Source organism: Arachis hypogaea, chromosome 20, assembly GCF_003086295.3.
Source record: "Arachis hypogaea cultivar Tifrunner chromosome 20, arahy.Tifrunner.gnm2.J5K5, whole genome shotgun sequence".
Lineage (NCBI taxonomy): Eukaryota > Viridiplantae > Streptophyta > Magnoliopsida > Fabales > Fabaceae > Arachis > Arachis hypogaea.
In genome coordinates this window covers 112,300,218-112,317,124 of record NC_092055.1, presented here as the reverse complement: position 1 = coordinate 112,317,124, position 16,907 = coordinate 112,300,218, and positions in this window count along the sequence as shown.

Here is a 16,907-nt window from a genome sequence, read left to right as displayed (position 1 = left end):
TTGCTTGAGATGGATGGTCAACTTAGGATGCTTTGTGGGTTGAAGAGTAAAAGGGAGATGGTTAGTAGTTGGCATTGTAAATCAAGGGTCATTAAGGTTGAACCCTTAAGGCTTAGGCCCCATGGTTGGAGGATTCCTAAATTGAATGGGTCTAGGAGAATGATTCGGTGTATGAACAATAATTCTATTTGCATGTCACCCAATTGGAATTGTAATGATCAACTTGAAGATGGGTGTGAAAATAAGATATGGGATCCCAGATTAAGAGATCACGACCAATTTTGGGAGCTCAGAGCTTGTGAAGAACTCCATCAAGGCTTGGTACAATTGAATTGGTATCTTGGAGCATTTTGGAGATTCAAGCATTGTTGGAGATTCAAGGATAAATACAAGCACAAGCCACCATGACAAAGAGCCTCCCAAAATGTCCAACTTAAGGACTTTAGGTAAAAGTGCTAGGTAGGAGACACCCCAATATAGAAAACTCTTTTTATTTTTCTCTTTTGTATATATTGGTAAAGAGTTTAATTTCATGTTTAATTTAGTTGATCGAGTTTATTTGGTAGCCTAGTATGTTAAATAAGGTTTGGTGAAGTTTAGATGATTGTTTGGATGTTCGGAATGCTTAGTTTGGTGCTAGAACTTGAAAAATTTTGAAAAACAGAGCACCTCCCCACGCGTACGCGTGACCCCAAGATTTCTGAGCGTACCAGGATTGTGCGTGGACTGTGCCATCGCACGGTCTTGATAGAGAGTTGTGCGCGTAGGGTGCGAGAACTGCGTGTCCAGCGCAATTTCTTCCCACGCGTATGCGTGACTCATGCGTACGCGTCACACCCTATTTTCCCATTCCACGCCTACGTGTGCCTGATGCGTACGCGTCGCATCCCATTTCTGCGACTCACGCGTACGCGTGACATCCCGCGTATGCGTGACCTCTCCTATCTTATACACTTCTTTTCTTCTCTTCTCTCCATTTCTTTTCTTTTTCTCTCTTCTCTTCTTTTCTTTCCATTATTCAACCATCATCCACCACCACCATTCACCATCTACCATCATTTTTTTAGTTAGTTTGATAGTTGTGAGTTACTTAATTAGTTAGTCAGTTAGTTATTTTGTTAGTTAGTTAGTTGATTTAATTTTCTATTTTTGGTGCTAAGTGTTGGATTGTTGATTTGATTTGCTGTTTCTTGATGTTGAAATTATTCATTGTTGGATTTCTTTGTTGAGGTTATAATTTGTTACTTAATTTTGAATTTTTCATGCTTAATATTGGTGAATACCAAGTACTTATGACATTGCCTTCCAAGCGTTCTAAATCTTTTGAATTGCATGATTTGGCCACCATGTGATTTGAATTCTTTACTTTGACTAAGCAATTTTTTATGTTGGATGTTGTGCATTTATCTTAATGCACCGTGTGTCTTGATCATATGCATCCATATGTTGTGCTTATGCCTCAATGATATGTTAACCCTTAATTGTTTAACTATGTGCCCTACACATACTTGAAACTATTCATTTTGGCATAATGCTTCATTTGTGAAATTGGATTGTAAGCTCACCTAGGGGCATCTTTTTGAAATTCTCAAGCTATATGGACCATGCTTCCTATGTGATTGATTTTCACCTTATATCTCTCTTTTAATAAGTTTCATAGCACCCATATGTCCCATTTTATGTCAACTAGGTGAGGCGAACCGAAATTCGAAGTGTGTCATTGATTGATGTGTGATTTTCATAGTTTTCTTTGTTCATTAGATTTCCTTGCACATCAACCAATGTCCCTTCATCACCCATTTCATAATTGTTTGATTATTACTTGAATGCTTTTATACTTCTTTATTTCTTGTTGTTTATCTTAACATACAAGTTTCCTTTAAAGCATCTCAAGCACACTATAATGAGTGAAGTGCTTACTTCTTTTGTGTAATTGTGACATAGCTTTCTATGCTAGTGTGTGTTCTAAATCGCATGCAACTTAGAACTCACACACCATTTTTTATAAATGTCACACTAATTCACTCAATCTATTCTAGTGATTCTTACCTCATTCCAACAATCTACACTTTCTTGATTTTGCATTTTCTCATCTTACAGTGTTATTTTCTAATTTTCATGGATGATTCACCATAAGCAACAAGGGAAGCGGGAGAAAGAACATGCAGCAACCGGTTGATCCACCAGCTGAAGGTGGCAATCCATATCATCGCCGTAACCCCTTGCTCATCTTTGGAATGCACCGAGGATGGTGCAAACCTTTAAGTGTAGGAAGGTCGTCTGACCAATCGGCCATTTTTGGGTAACAAATCTCTAATCCCAATACTTTCACATTTTAATTTTTCTATTATTACCATGTCTTTTAGAATTCTTAGTTGCATTTTCTTGGTTTTCATATATATAATAAGCTTAGTCAAAATAATGAAATTTTTCAAGAAATTTATCTATAGGGTACCCTAATTGATTTGAGTAAAGAAAAATTTCATTGAACTTGCTTGAATTATATATTGTGAAACATATTTTTGAGCTAAGAACACATGAGCTTGTGAGTTTTTGAGCCTAATTGTGTGGTTGCATCATATAACCACTATTTTCCTTCTTGTGTATTATTCTCTCTCTATGATTGTAATCTTTGATTTGTTTGATTCTTTATGTCTATTATTTTGTGTATGAATGTATTTATATGACTGAGGCCTTTATTTCATTGAAGCTCACTTACCCAAATAGCTTTATCTTTTATCTACCATTGTTAGCCAACTTTGAGACTATGTTAATCCCCTTTTGTTCTTAATTTTAGCATATCACTAACCCTAAGTGAAAAACAATAAATGTCCCTTATTTGGATCTTTGATTAGCTTAGGCTAGTGAGAGCTTATATCATTTAAGTATGGGAAGCTTGGGAACATTGGTTGAGATAAAAGTATATTTTGTAGTTTTGTTGAAAATCTTGAGAATTGGGTACACACTCATACATTAAATGTTTAAACCATATGCATTGATACTCTTGTATATATTTTATTTTGGAAAAAAAAAAGAGAAAGAAAAGAAAAGAAAAAGAGAAAAAGAAAGCAATAAAAAGGGGGACAAAATGCCCCAAAGTAAAGTAATAACAACAATGCATATGGGTTGTGAATTAAAAAGGGAATGCATGAGTGTGTGAAAAAGTGAAGAATGGGTAGTTAGGTTTGCATTTGAATTATATAGGTTGTTGTATGTTTTAGGTGAGAGTTTAATTTAATCAAAGATTCAAATCTCATGCTCACTTGACCATATGCATCCTTACCTTGACCATAGCCCATTACAACCTACGGATAAGTTTTCATGATATTTGTATGCATGCATTGAATAATTGTTGATTGTTAGATAAAAAACAAATCTTGGAAATCATGATTAGAAGAGAATTAAGAGAATCAACCCTATACACTTAAGCGATTAGAGTGGATACACATCCGGTGAGGGTTCGATTGCTCAAATTCTATGTTTCCACCGTCATTATCTCTTTTCTTGCAAGTTGTTAAATTCTCTTCAACAACTCAATTCAATTGTGGATTTGATTGATTGTGATTACTTTAGCCCTTATGTTCATATATGCTTTCTTGAGAATTGATTTATTTTGACTAAGTAGTTGCATTCATGTAGATAGATTGCATTTAGATAGAGTGCATATAGATAGTTTGCATTGAATAAATGTTGATACCCCTTTCTTGTATTTCTTGAGTTTAGCATAAAAACGTGCTTGGTTTAAGTGTGGAGAGGTTGATAAACTCCAATTTTGTGGTTTATCTTGTGTTGAATTTAGTGAATTTTATCAACTTACCTCACATTTATTCAATAAAATAGCATGATTTCATAATTCTCCCTAAATTGTGCTTAATGATTAAAAGCATGCTTTTAGGCTCTTAAATTGATAAATTTAATTCACTTTAATTCCATTCGATGTCTTGGTATGTTTGTTGAGTGATTCCAGATTTATAAGGCAAGGATTGGATTGAAAAAATGAAGAAAAAAGTATGCAAAGTAGAGAATTGATGAAGAAATGAAGATTTGTGAATCTGCCATGCGAAACGTATGCGTGACCCACGCGTATGCGTGACCTGAAAAATGCAATATGACGCGTACGCGAGACATCCTGCGTACGCGTGACAAGCGGCACATGACTTCATTAAAGAACATGCTGGGGCGATTTCTGAGCTCATCCAAGTCCAGATTCAACTCATTTCTAAAGCTATTAGAGGCCAAATTCAAAATGGACCAAGGGGGAGCAATTAGGCAGCTTAGATATCATGCTTTAGGTAGTTTTGTAGAAATTAGGGTTCTTAGTTTAATTTCATCTTAGATTTAGGTTTAATTTCTTGTTTTTAATTAGTTTTCCTTATAATTTCTTGTTATTACATCTTTGTTCTCTTAGTTCTTCTTGTTAGTTTCCCTTTTTATGTCATTTTTATGTTTATAAACTCTTGTTACTTCTAATTTCATTTAATGCAAATTTGATATTTTATGTTTCTTTGATGTTTATTCGAGTTATTGTTATTTTCTTGCATTTGGTAGCCTTAGAATTTATATTTCTTGCAATTTACTATGTTTTTCCTTTTATGCCTTCCAAGTGTTTGTAAAATGCTTGGCTTAGGTTTAGAGTAGTTTTTGAGCATTCTTGGCTTCGAAAAAGAAATTAGGCAATCTTGAGTCATTAATACCCAATTTGGATTGGTGATATAGAGTTGTTAGTTAATATTATTTCCATTGACGCTAATCTTTTGCTAATTCAATTAGTAAGTGATTAGGACTTATGGATTGAGATTTACTAGTCTTATTTAATTTTCTCCCAATGTTGGAGATAACGAAATAGGATTATCTTTTGATAATTATTGTGTTATGATTAATGACTAGGATAGAAAACTTTGATTCTCAATCCTTGCCATGAATGCCCCCTCTTTAGTAGTTGTTATCTTTAGTTGTTTACTTTATTTTGTTGTCATTAAATTCTTGCCTTTTTAATTTCTTGTTTTATCAACCCACCTTTGTGAAACTCATAACCAATAATTGAGCTTGTAATTCCTAGGGAGTACGACCCGGGAGCAATACTCTCGGTTATTTTTGTTGGGTTGAACTTGTGACAACCAAAATTAAACTTTGATTGAGGGATGTTTGTCGGTTTGGAACTATACTTGCAACGAAGCGATTTCTTTTATTAAGAAGAAATTCCGAACCGACGATTTCCTTCTTTCATTGATAAAATACTTGGTTTGGTTTTAGAGTAGATTTTAGCACTCTTGGCTTGAGATTGAGGACTTAGGCTCTTTGATGTCATTGATGTCCAGTGTGATTGGTAATTTATGATTATTAGTTGGTTTTAGGATCAATTATGTCCACTTGACTTCACCCTCCGATGTTATAGGATAACTAAGTGGAATTAAGCCTTTGTAATTACCATGTTGTGGTCAATGATCTAGGATAGGAAACCTTGACTCTTGATCCTTGCCATGAGTGTCTTTTAGCATTTATAGTTCCTTAGTTGTACCTTTACTTTCTTATTCATCATACTAAAAACCCCCCAAAAATTCTCATAACCAATCATATGTACACTTCCTTGCAATTCTTTTGAGAGACGACCAGAGGTTTAAATACTCTCAATTTTTATTGGTTTGACTTAAGTGAAAATAAATTAAACTTTGATTGAGAGTTGTCTGTTGGTTTGGATTTATACTTCAACGGAATTATTTTTGTGAAAATTCCGAACCGACGATTTTCCTCCGTCAGTCAGGGCGACACCTGTTATGTCTATAAGTCGAGCAATTGAAACACTAAAATGGCATAAGAGGAGTATGAACTTAAATGTTTTAAAGTTTTAAGAAAACATGGTGTTTGGAGGATATCCAGCAATCCTCATTCGACCATGGATTTTATCCCTGGCGCCTGGGTAATAGATGGCACCAGGGGTGTTTATGCTCAGAGTACGAGGGTCTTTCTTTCGGAGTCGACAATCCACTCCTAAGACTCCTTTAGGAGGGTCAGGTAGTCGATCAACAAGACCAAAAAGGGCATTGGAAAAGAAGAAAATTTAAATGTTTTTAAAATATGGTTTTTCTGAACAAAAAGATCTCTAGCTAAAGTTTTAAAATAACAATCGAGACATCTATGAAAGTGTGCTTATTTTTTCTCTTCCCATACCTCTAAATCCTCGATGAAAACATATCTTACGTTCATGAAATGCCATTTTACCTTATGATATTTTTCAAAGGTAATGATTTCGTGAAAATTCTCACCTTTGATTTTCTTTGACGCAGCAATAGTCTGTGCAAAAGGAAGAATCAAGTTAGAGAGAGCTTGCTCAATTGAAGGGCAATGAGAATGATAATAGTTCCACCACTATTTGTGGAAGTTAGGGGTCGAGAGGAAGCAGAACTTAATGTCATATCTCTAGTACTGGGAAGTTACATTTTGATGATTCAAATCCATAATCTGGTCGAATTCTTTCAAATTCAACACTTCATAGTGAATCATTGGGCTCCAGCTTCAAGTGAAAGTTGGGAAGGTAATGCTTGTACAAGGCCAAATTGCCTCGACACGTATTGTGGGGAATAAGTGATGAGTTTTTTTTTTGTAGCCATGGTCGATTCACGAGGAAGCCCTGCGGAAAGGATTTGAAGAGTCAAGATTTTCAACCACAGTTCATTGATAGTCTCTTGATTTTCAAGTTTGAGACTTTTAAGAGAGTGAAATATCCCATGTCACTTTTTCGACAGGCTAAGAGATTGGGATGATAGGTAGAATCATCGTTGTTCTTGATATTGAGAAAAAATTTAATGAAATGGCAAAAGACATTAATGGATGACATGCCTTTAGGTTTCAACCATGAAAGAAAAGACAGTTGAATACTTTCAAGTGAAGTTTTGGGAAATTCATAAGGAACGGTGAGTTGAGGCTCAGACATTGATTTCAGCCATAAGTTAACAATCCAGAGAGGACCAAACGGATTAATTGATAATTCACCACATCAAAATTCACTAATCACTTGGAAAGTGTCTCGTACAATTGACCCAAAATAAGAGAGGGGAGGTTTACATAATTTTTTGTGATGAAGCATGATGCCTGATGAAAGATAATTACTTTTTTGAATTTAGATTGATTTTGGAAAAAAGACGAAAGCATTAAGCCACAAGAGTAAAAAGGCAACATGTTCACTATTAGTAATAGTGTCACTCTCGGAACCCATGTTATTCTGAATAAAACCCTACACAAAAGTTGAGTCAAAATTGATGTCGAAGACATCATCAGGGTGTGAAGTTGTCCAAAAAAATATCTTTCCCATCAAGAGATAGGCTAGTCAAAGCTGAAATCTCCATTAGGGTCGGACCCATCATTCCATATGAAAAATGAAAGTTATTTGTGGCTGGATACTAGAAGTACAAACTAACCCCAAGAAGAGGGGCAATGTAAGATAAGTCATGGATGGTCAGTCAAAGAGCAGAAACAATGCCTAGGAATCTCCACACAGACTTATAGGTTAGGGATAACCTCGACATGCATGTTGAGAACAGGGAGCTAAATTCTTTTTAGGGCACTGTTCTAAAGACTCGACTCGTGAAATACGTAGCTTTGATATTTTTGGAAAAAATTAAAGGAAGATAATCAAAGGGAGATGGAAAGAAAGAAGAAATCGATTCAATTTGTTCCTAGATAGACATTGGCCCTAAGTATGAATATAAGACGTTGGAAACTTAAAATAGGAGTAGTACTTGGCTATACCATAAGGTTGTAGTCTCTACGTCAGGATTGGGAGCTCATAGGGTTCCATTATCAATGTAGAATTGTGACATGTTGGTCACTGGTGCACGGAAATCATGATTCACACTTTTCACAACTCTACACAACTAACCAGTAAGTGCACTGGGTCGTCAAAGTAATAAACCTTACGTGAGTAAGGGTCGATCACACAGAGATTGTCGACTTGAAGCAAGCTATGGTCATCCTTGTAAATCTCAGTCAGGCAGATTCAAATGGTTATGAGGTTTTGATAATTAAAATATAAATAAAACATAAAATAAAATAAAGTTACTTATGTAATTCACTGGTGGGAATTTCAGATAAGCGTCTGGAGATGCTTTGTTGCTTCTGAACTTCTACTTTCCTATTGCCTTCTTCCAACCATGCGTTACTTCCTTCCATGGCAAGTTGTAAGATCCTCTTAGTGAAAATGGTCCTCTACGATTTCTGCACGGCTAATCAACTGTCGGATTTCTCATCTCGGATGAAAAATACCAGGTATAGCTACCGCATGGCTAATCATCTGTCGGTTCCCGCTAGCGTCAGAATAGAATCCATTGATCCTTTTGCACACTGTCACTTGCACCCAACATTCGCAGGTTTGAAGCTCGTCACTTAAATGTCTCCCAACAAGCGCTTCTTTAATGTCAATAGCTTGACAGTGAGCTCTTAGAGAGCTTCACAGAGACTCAGAGCTTAATGGTGGCCTCCCAACACTAAACTTAGAAGTTGAGTGTGGGGGCTCTGTTTAACTCTGTATTGAGAGTAGCTTCTCATGCTTCTTCTCCATGGTTACAGAAGAAGATCCTTGAGCCTTAAACACAAGGTAGTCCTCATTCAATTGAAGGACTAACTCTCCTCTGTCCACATCAATCACAGGTCTTGCTGTGGCTAGGAAGGGTCTTCCAAGGATGATGGATTCATCTTTATCCTTTCCAGTATCTAGGATTACGAAGTCAGCAGGGATGTAATAGCCTTCAACCTTCACTAAGACATCCTCTACAAGTCCATAAGCCTGTTTCCTTGAATTGTCTGCCATCTCTAGTGAGATTCTTGCAGCTTGTACCTCAAAGATCCCCAGCTTCTCCATTACAGAGAGTGGCATGAGGTTTATACTTGAACCAAGGTCACACAGAGCCTTCTTAAAGGTCATGGTGCCTATGATGTAAGGTATTAAGAACTTTTCGGGCTCCGGTTTCTTCAGAGGTAATTTCTGTTGAACCAAGGTATTCAGTTCATTGATGAGCAATGGAGGTTCATCCTCCCAAGTCTCATTACCAAATAACTTGGCATTCAGCTTCATGATTGTTCCTAGATACTGAGCAACTTGCTCTTCAACAATATCTTCATCCTCTTCAGAGGAAGAATACTCATCAGAGCTCATAAATGGCAACAGTAAGTTCAGTGGAATCTCTATGGTCTCTGTATGAACCTCAGATTTCTTTGGTTCCTCAATAGGGAACTCCTTAGTGGCCAGTGGATGTCCATTGAGGTCTTCCTCAGTGGAAATCACTTCCTTTCCCTCCTCTACAGGTTCGGCCATATTGGACGTGTTGATGGCCTTGTACTCTCTTTTTGGATTCTCTTCTGTATTGCTTGGGAGAGTACTAGGAGGGATTTCAGTAACTCTTTTACTCAGTTGACCCACTTGTGCCTCTAAATTTCTAATAGAGGACCTTATTTCAGTCATGAAACTGTGAGTGGTCTTACTTAGATCAGAGATTATGGTTGCTAAGTCAGAGAGACTCTGCTTAGAATTCTCTTTCTGTTGCTCAGAAGATGATGGAAAAGGCTTGCTATTGCCAAACCTATTTCTTCCACCATTATTATTATTGAAGCCTTGATTAGGCTTTTGTTGATCCTTCCATGAGAAATTAGGGTGATTTCTCCATGAAAGATTATAGGTGTTTCCATAGGATTTTCCCATGTAATTCACCTCTTCCATTGCAGGATTCTCAGGGTCATAAGCTTCTTCTTCAGAGAAAGCTTTCTTAGTACTGACGGATGCAGCTTGCATTCCAGTCAGACTCTGAGAAATCATATTGACTTGCTGAGTCAATATTTTATTCTGAGCCAATATTGCATTCAGAGTATCAATCTCAAGAACTCCTTTCTTCTGAGTTGTCCCATTATTCACGGGATTTCTTTCAGAAGTGTACATGAACTAGTTATTTGTAACCATTTCAATGAGTTCCTGGGCTTCTACAGGCGTCTTCTTCAGATGAAGAGATCCACCAGCAAAGTGATCCAATGACATCTTGGACAATTCAAACAGACCATCATAGAATATACATAAGATGCTCCATTCTGAAAGCATGTCAGAAGGACACCTTCTGATCAATTGCTTGTATCTTTCCTAAGCTTCATAAAGGGATTCACCTTCCTTCTGTCTGAAGGTTTGGACTTCCACTCTAAGCTTGCTCAACTTTTGAGGTGGAAAAAATTTGGCCAAGAAAGCATTGACTAACTTTTCCCCAGAGTTCAGGCTTTCTTTAGGTTGTGAGTCCAACCATGTCCTAGCTCTGTCTCTTACAGCAAAGGGAAAAAGCATAAGTCTGTAGACCTTAGGATTAACTCCATTGGTCTTAACAGTGTCACAGATTTACAAGAATTCAGCTAAAAACTGATGAGGATCTTCCAATGGAAGTCCATGAAACTTGCAATTCTGCTGCATTAGAGAAACTAATTGAGGCTTAAGCTCAAAGTTGTTTGCTCCAATTGTAGGAATTGAGATGCTTCTTCCATAGAAGTCAGAAGTGGGTGCAGTAAAGTCACCAAACATCTTCCTTGCATCTCCACCATGGTTGTTATTTTCGGCTGCCATGTCTTCTTCTTTTTCGAAAATTTTTGTTAGGTCCTCTCTAGAGTGTTGTGCTTTAGCTTCTCTTAGCTTCCTCTTCAGAGTCCTTTCAGGTTCAGGATCAGCTTCAACAAGAATGTTCTTATCCTTGCTCCTGCTCATATGAAAAAGAAGAGGACAGAAAAGAATAGGAATCATCTATGTCACAGTATAGAGATTCCTTTATGTGAGTAGAAGAATAGAAGAAATAGAATGAAGAAGGGAGAAGAAGAATTCGAACACAGAGAGAGGGAGAGGGTTCAAATTATAAGTAAAGGAGAAGTGTTAGTAAATAAATAAAATAAATAGAAAGAGATGAGAGAGAGGGAGAATATTCAAATTTTAATTAAAAGAAAAGAAAAATATTTTTTGTTTTTATTTTAATTAATAGTTAGAATTCAAAATTATTAAAAGAAATAAAATGAAATTAGAATTTAAAACAATTAGTTAATTAAAAAGAATTTTGAAAAAGGAGTTAGTAATTTTCGAAAATTAGAGAGAGAAAAGTAGTTAGGTGGTTTTGAAAAAGATATAATTGAAGTAGAAAACTTTTAAAATCAAACAAAAAGTCAAGTAGTTAATTGAAAAAGATTTGAAAATCAATTTTGAAAAGATAAGAAGTTAGAAAAAGATTTTGAATTTAAGTTTTGAAAAAGATATGATTGAGAGATATGATTGAAATTTATTTTGAAAAAGATTTGAAAAGGAAATTAAAAAGATTTTATTTTTGAAATTAAAGTTGATTACTTGACTAACAAGAAACTAAAAGATATGATTCTAGAATTTAAAGATTGAACCTTTCTTAATAGGCAAGTAACAACTTGAAATTTTTGAATCAAAATATTAAATGTTAGTACTGAATTCGAAAATATGAAATAAAAAGTAAGAAAAAGATTTTGAAAATCAATTTTAAAATTTTCAAAAAATAGGAAAGAAAAATGAAAAAGATTTGATTTTTGAAAAAGATTTGAAAAGATAGAATTTTTAAATTAAAATTTTGACTTGACTAACAAAAAACAACTAAATTTTAAAAATGTTTTACCAAATCAACTCAAATTTTCGAAATTTATGATTGAAATAAGGAAAAGATATATTTTTGAGTTTTGAATTTTAATGATGAGAGAAAAACACAAAAATGGCACAAAACATAAAAGTTTAAGATTAAAACAAAAATGCATGCAAGAACACTTTGAATGTCAAGATGAACACCAAGAACACTTTGAAGATCATGATGAACATCAAGAACATATTTTTGAAAATTTTTAAGAAAAGAAAGACATGCAAGACACCAAACTTAAAAATTTTTAAACTATAGACACTAATAATTCAAGAATGCATATGAAAAAAAGAAAAGACACAAAACAAGAAAATTTAAAGATCAAACAAGGAAAATCGTCAAGAACAACTTGAAGATCAAAGAAGAACACAATTATTTTTCGGAAATTTAAGAAAAAGAAAAACATGCAATTGACACCAAACTTAAAATTTGACAAAAGACTCAAACAAGAAACACAAAAAAAATTTTTTTATTTTATTAAATTTTTTTTTTGTATTTTTCGAAAATTATTTTGGAAAAAGAAAATAAAGAGATACAAAATTTTTAATAAGAATTCCAGGAATCATGCAATGTTAGTCTAAAGCTCCAGTCCAAAAGATTAGACATGGCCAAATGGCCAGCCAAGCTTTAAGTGAAAGCTTCGGTCCAAAATATTAGACATGGCCAAATAGCCAGCCAAGCTTTAACATAAAACATACAAGCATGTTAATGAGAAGTGGAAGCCTCAGTCCAAAAGATTAGACATAGCTAAACAGCCAGCCAAGCTTCACATAGCTCATGAAACTCTAGAGTTCATTCTTAAAAATTCTGAAGAACACAAAATTTTTTTTTGAATTTTTCGAAAATAAAAAAAAATAAAAAGCTTAAACATAAAATAAAATTACCCAATCTAAGCAACAAGATGAACCGTCAGTTGTCCAAACTCGAACAATCCCCGACAACAGCACCAAAAACTTGGTACACGGAAATCGTGATTCACACTTTTCACAACTCTGCACAACTAACCAGCAAGTGCACTGGGTCGTCCAAGTAATAAACCTTACGTGAGTAAGGGTCGATTCCACGGAGATTGTCGGCTTGAAGAAAGCTATGGTCATCCTTGTAAATCTCAGTTAGGCGGAATCAAATGGTTATGAGGTTTTAATAATTAAAATATAACTAAAACATAAAATAAAATAAAGTTACTTATGTAATTCACTGGTGGGAATTTCAGATAAGTGTCTGGAGATGCTTTGTTGCTTCTGAACTTCTGCTTTCCTATTGCCTTCTTCCAACCATGCGTTACTTCCTTCCATGGCAAGCTGTAAGATCCTCTCAGTGAAAATGGTCCTCTACGGTTTCTGCGCGGCTAATCAACTGTCGGATTTCTCGTCTCGGATGAAAAATACCAGGTACAGCTACCGCATGGCTAATCATCTGTCAGTTCCCGCTAGCGTCGGAATAGAATCCATTGATCCTTTTGCACACTGTCACTTGCGTCCAACATTCGCAGGTTTGAAGCTCGTCACAGTCATTCCTTCCCGGATCCTACTCGGAATTCCACAGACAAGGTTTAGACTTTCTGGATCCCAGGAATGCTACCAATAATTCTAGTCTATACGACGAAGATACTAATCTCACGGACTCGGTTCGTGTATTAGTTATCCAAGAGAATATACTCTGGATGTCGTCCAATGACTACGTTGAACATCATGTAGACCGCTTTGTTGTTGTCAGGCACGCGATCTTTGCTAAGCGAGTAACGAAGATTGGGTGATTGTCACGGGTCGCCCCTTCATTCTGACTTAACTGAATTAAGTACGAGAGTATATCTTGGAGAAGAAGTAGGCGTGAATTGAAAGAAAAACAATAGTACTTGCATTAATTCATGAAGAACAGCAGAGCTCCACACCTTAATCTATGGGGTGTAGAAACTCCACCGTTGAAAATACATAAGTGAAAAAGGTCTAGGCATGGCCATGAGGCCAGCCTCTGAAATGTGAACAATGGTCTATAGATGATCCAAAAGATCAAAAGTGATCAAAAGATGTAAAAAAAATCTCTAAAAGTAGCTTTTATAGTAGACTAGTAGCCTAGGATTACAGAAAATGAGTAACTAAGTGCAGATAGTGCAGAAATCCACTTTCGGAGCCCACTTGGTGTGTGCTTTGGGCTGAGCATTGAAGCTTTTTCGTGCATAGGCTATTCCTGGAGTTAAACGCCATCTTGGGTGCCAGTTTGGGCGTTTTACGCCAAGATGTTTTAGGCTGGATTTGAACGCCAGTTTGAGCCATCAAATCTCAGGCAAAGTATGAACTATTATATATTTCTGGAAAGCCCAAGATGTCTACTTTCCAACGCAATTGAGAGCGAGCCAATTGGGCTTCTGTAGCTCCAGAAAATCCACTTCGAGTGTAGAAGGGTCAGAATCCAACAGCATCTGCAGTTCTTTTTCAGCCTCTGAATCATATTTTTGCTCAGGTCCCTCAATTTCAGCCAGAAAATACCTGAAATCACAGAAAAATACAAAAACTCATAGTAAAGTCCAAAAATATAATTTTTGAATAAAAATTAATAAAAATATAATAAAAAGTAACTAAAACTTACTAAAAACTATGTAAAAATAATGTCAAAAAGGGTATAAATTATCCGCTCATCAGTCACCAAGAGTGGAAGACCCACGACATGAACGTCGTCATCATCCTCCTGAGAAGAAGAAGCAGGAGCAGCCGAAGCTCCACCTAGAGTAGTAGTGGTAACTATAGCAACAGAAGCAGAAGTAGGTAGAGAAGATGCCATGATGGCTCCTGCAGTGGAGGTGGTGACGGGAATGGTAGTAGTAGTAGTTGCAGCAACGGTGGTGGATGAGGATGTTGCAGTAGTGATAGTTGGTGTATTGCTAGAATGAAGGCCGGAGTGAGAATCCATGGAATTAAGTTGAGATGGATTTGTAAATAAGGGAGAAGAGTGTTTTCGTAGCAGATGAAGGATTCTCTGAAAATAAAAGTAATGAACGACAACAAAAACTTGGAGGATACAAAATGATTTTTGAAATAATGAAGGCCCATTAAATCCCATTAGGAACATTATACATTCTAGAAACGCGCAAACTGTTTTATTTTCTTGTAACCATCTTTCAAATTTTAAAAATTTAAAAAGGCACGTGAAAGACGCAAGATTAAGTAAAATCTATCATTTCATACTTTGAAACAATAAGTTTTAAGGGACAATTTGTTAGTACGAATTTAAACCTGTAAAAAATTTTGATTATAATTCATAGGAAGTCGAAATGCGATTAATGGCTCGGACACTTGGCTATAGGGGAATCCTCCTTTGACTATGATAAGAATAAAGGATAACCGAGGTCGAAGGCTTGATGATTTGAGGAAGGTCGTCGAGAAGCAGGGTCGAAACCAGATACACCATGTGATAATTGTGGACATGATGCAAGAACGTGTGCTTTGAAGGCTTAGGCAAGCCAGAACGTGAGGAGACCACTATATGAATTCTTTAGGATCAAGACAAGATCGTGACCTGAAAAAAAGGTGGAACCAGGTCATGGTCAATATTCTTTAGGGGTAAGTATATGCTTGTGATCTATAAATAGGATAAACTTAGAAGAGCTCAAGGACTTCAATAAAAAAAATACTAGATCATCGCACAAACTCTACAAAAATTTTCAGTCTCAGTGAACACACAACAAAAAATCATAGTGTGCAAGTGCATATAAGTATTAGAAGTCTACTTTTATTTTTATTTTCTTTTCATTCCCTTTTGTTTCTGTTCATTTAATCCATTTTATTTCTTTATTTTAAATATTTTATTATTATTTTGCTTTTCTTCAAACTTAATTTTACATTTTTATTTATTTATAGCTTTTCTTTATTTTGTTTATTTTCTTATTATGATTTACCACTAAATAAATTAACACAATTCATTTCAACATCTACACTAAATAATTTTTTAGTTGAACCCGCTCTTCTTCAAAAAAAATTATATCTACTCCTCAAATTAAAATCTTGATACAAACTCAAATTCAGCACTCTATCGAGATTACCAAAAATTCAATCAAACAAGTTCAAAATGAACGCGATTGATTAAAAGCACTTACTTGAGAGACCTTACATAAGGCAAAATTATTACAATTCCCTATTCCTCTCATTAATTCCTCTCAAAGTCTAGCAATCAACAAATCTTCGGCTAATCTTATAGTCACCAATTTCAATGTATCTTAACCGTATTAAGATTAAGGGAGTCACTCACATAAAGATGTCTAAAACATCTTTTTTTAAAGATATTTTTTATTAATTAAATGTTAACACATATAATTGATTAAGTTGTGTTATTTTTGTCAAAATTAAGTTAAACAAATTAATTTAATCAAAAAAATAGTGAATCAAATCTTGAACCGGTCTAAATTAATATTATTTTTTTATAAAAAATGACTACAATATCCTTATTATAGAAAATGACTAAAATATTTTTTTATTATATAAATATATATATATATATTAATTTTAAAAACTCTAAATTCTAACCCTATAATGACAGAAAAATAAATGACTAAAATTTAGGATTCTCAAAATTAATATATATAATAAGAGTATTTTAGTCATTTTTTATAATAAGGGTATTGTAGTTATTTTCTATAAAAAAAATAATATTAATTTAAACTAATTCAAAATTTGATTCACTATTTTTTCGATCAAATTAATTTGTCTGACCTAATTTTGACAAAAATAACATGGTTTAATCGATTATATGTGTTAAATTTTAGTTATTAAAAAACATCTTTAAAAAAAGACGTTTTAGATATCTTTATTTAAGTGACTCTCATACCGTAATATTAGAAAAAAAAAAGAATAAACTAAACTTATTTTATTTAACATTTAACATTTATTAATTATAACGATAATTTATTAAATAAAAAAGTTTAAACTATTTTAACTGATTTTTTATTATCTCCCAAACATTATTATAGCTGTTAATGTCCAATTAAGTATAAACGTTCGATATTCCCTTCTAGAGCACTAATAGCTCTACACTTCAACTCTTGTATATGCATAAATAACTACTTATACAATCAAGATAATCTCATATGAGATATACCAAATGTCACATGATTTGGACTTGAGCGTCACCTATATAACACTTTAAGCACAATTTATGAAGTTTTACATAGGCTAAATTTAAATTAACAGAAAATCAATCGTAGTGTACAACTATTTTATAATTTTTCCTGATCTACCTCTCTGCAAGCAGCTTATA